Genomic DNA, 2,804 nt, shown 5'->3' with positions numbered 1-2,804 from the left:
CCGGCACAAAGTACTGTGTCACGAGGCAGTGACCTCTTCCACGCGAACAGTGCGACAACATTGATACCTTTTTCGCTGCGAAAGCGAAGCCAGGCATGGTGCGGTAGTCAAACTCGACGCCGACTCTCTGCGTTCGGAAGCCGAACGGGAAGTGGCGTGTGGTTCACGCTGATAACAAGCCGAACAGCATGACCGGATGCGTTCTGTACAGTGCGCTGAATTTAAACAGACGGTTTCTACCAGATCCTGATGCGTGAGAGAGTCATTCCGCTCACCGCGGTGAGAACTCCAAGCGGCATGCTTTGGGAGTGGCTCGTCATGCCGTAGGACTTGTGTAACGCCCCGGCGGTATGCAACCGCCTGCTGACGCCACTGATCAGATCGGTTGTGCATTGCTGCAGGCCGAAGCAGCTGGACACGAGGGAGTCGTCTAATTCCTGTCCAGGCATCTCAAGGCTGCCGAGCGGATCTACCAAAATTACGACAAGGAGCTCATGGCAATGCAGTATGCCCTCGTAAAGTTTCGTGTACATCTTCTGGGCTCAAGGCCCTTTGTGATCTACACATACCATGCATCCTTACGGACGGCGACGAATTCGCCTCACCTCCCTCAACGGATGTCGAGGGGGCTGTCCTTCTTTGTGGAGTATAAATTCGGTGTTGACTACAAGCCGGGCAAGCTCAACGTTCTTGCGGACGCCCTCTCGCGGCGTCCAGAGTACGAGCTGGTCGGTAACAACGGACCTTTATGATTGGATACGCGTGGTGTATCGGGACGGTGAGGCTGTCGCGCCTATTGTCAAGCTCCTTGTCGTCGCGACAGCATTATTTAGCTTCTCAAGTATCAGCCAAAGGGATGATAGCAATACAGCACACGCTAATCGTACGTACTTATGTAAGCCTACTTATGTAATGGGGGGGAGGCATTACACTCCCAATACATATTGTTTGTTCCGCGGTCTTCAACCAGGGAACCCGAAACAATAATATGCGTAAAAATTAATCCTAATTTTTTAATTTAATTATTAATTTATGGCTGTCCACAACGGGAACAACCCCAATTTTGAGTAAGGTCTAGTCAAGTTACAGCGTGGGGGTGCGCTGAACGTCGCGGAAAAATTAGCCTGCGCTGAATTTAGGTCGCCTGATCTCGAACGGTCGTCTTCAAGAGCCGCCGAGAGCGTTCTATTGTGAGAGCGGCGTTCAAGAAACGCAATTGCGCTACGTCGACGTCGCGTACATCCCGCCAACGTCTAACGAGTGTGAGCGCTTCTTCTCTCTCGCTAAGCTGGTGCTGTCTGATCTACGGAAGCGAATGTCTCCAGCCAGGCTCGAGATGATAATGTTTCTGAACTACAATCGTGACTTGCGAAGTTTTGCAAATAATTAAATTATTAATTTTCTCAGTTCACATCGATGTATTAATTTAAGTATTGCATTTTCGGGTTCCCCTGTCTTCAACCCGTAGTTTGTAGGTGCTATCGGCACTGCATACAAGTCGATCACCTTTAACTTTTACCGTAGTAGCCACGCTGCGAAATACCCGTCTGGAAATTTAATGGCGCCGAATGACGTCCCGCGCTCAGCTTCTTGATCGTTGAGAGTAAACGCGTTCAATACGATCATGTTGTCCATCCGCATATCCATCTCGTCGTGGTCACTTTTGTACTCCTCTCATGTCGAGCACAATATTTGCCTTACCCGATCCTATAGCGCTTTGCCCTCCAGCCGGAAGGAGAATAACGTTTTTATGTTCTCTTATATTAAGCAGTGCGTCTTCTTCGTTGGTCAACGCGGGGTGGATTCCACGACGACTGACAGTTAAATCAGATGCAAAGTGGTCACCATGTTCTTACAAATAAAACTCAACGTGGCCATTAAATTCTCCAACAACTACGCGTCGTACTGTGTAGCGGTTCTGACAGTCTCGATGGGAATGACACAGCAACACGAGTCGAGTAGGTTTACTGCGAGTAGAGCACGACTCGGTATGAGACTCTTTGCTTGCTCGTGCGTGTGATCCCAGTCGTCCTGTTCACTCATTCTCCTGCGTGATTCTACTAAGGGCGACAACTCGCCGACGAGTGTGAAATCGATCCCGACAGTCGCGTGCGCTGCGGCTCCTTCAAGGTCAGGTTCGTCCTAGCTGAACCGAAGATTCAGATCAGAAGTATCGGAGGCGGCTTCTCCAGTTGATAAGCCGCTGTACATCGATGCGTCTTCGCTGTCGCTTGCCAACGCGCCACTACCGTCTTCAGTGTCCCCTTCCGATGCAATCACCACAGGTAAAATGGAGCTGTGAGCTGATAAGCGCATGGAAACGTTGTACTCGGAGTGGAAAGCACACAATCATTTTGTCCACGTTGTTCTGGTGCCTTTAACCCTATGGATTTGTAATGACAAGTGGTTGGTGCCCTTGACCGACAAGAACAGAAGGTAACTTTAATCGTATCAAAATGCTGTTGAAGTAACGCTTTAAAATGTTGTTGTTGATGGAACGAATTATCATCTTTTGGAAACTGAGATCTTGTTATGAAATGCGAGGCTGCATACCCCTAACGTATAATCCCATCGTGATAGAATTCCAGAGCATAATTTCTGCTACGACCTAACAGCTCAGCAGAGATTACAGAATGGTAGCTTCTGCTTCTCTTGAAGCAGTAAGTAGTGACTCGCGTTAGAGCTCCGATATGACAACGCCACGACAACAGCCTACAGCACCGATAACTCGACTTTAACCTCTTTTGTAACGGGCCTAGAGTGTCCGTTACTAGCTTACACGTAATAATGAGGAAGCGTGCAAG

Source organism: Phytophthora infestans, genomic scaffold (assembly GCF_000142945.1).
Source record: "Phytophthora infestans T30-4 supercont1.284 genomic scaffold, whole genome shotgun sequence".
Classification (NCBI taxonomy): domain Eukaryota; phylum Oomycota; class Peronosporomycetes; order Peronosporales; family Peronosporaceae; genus Phytophthora; species Phytophthora infestans.
Note: the sequence above shows the minus strand (reverse complement) of the source record.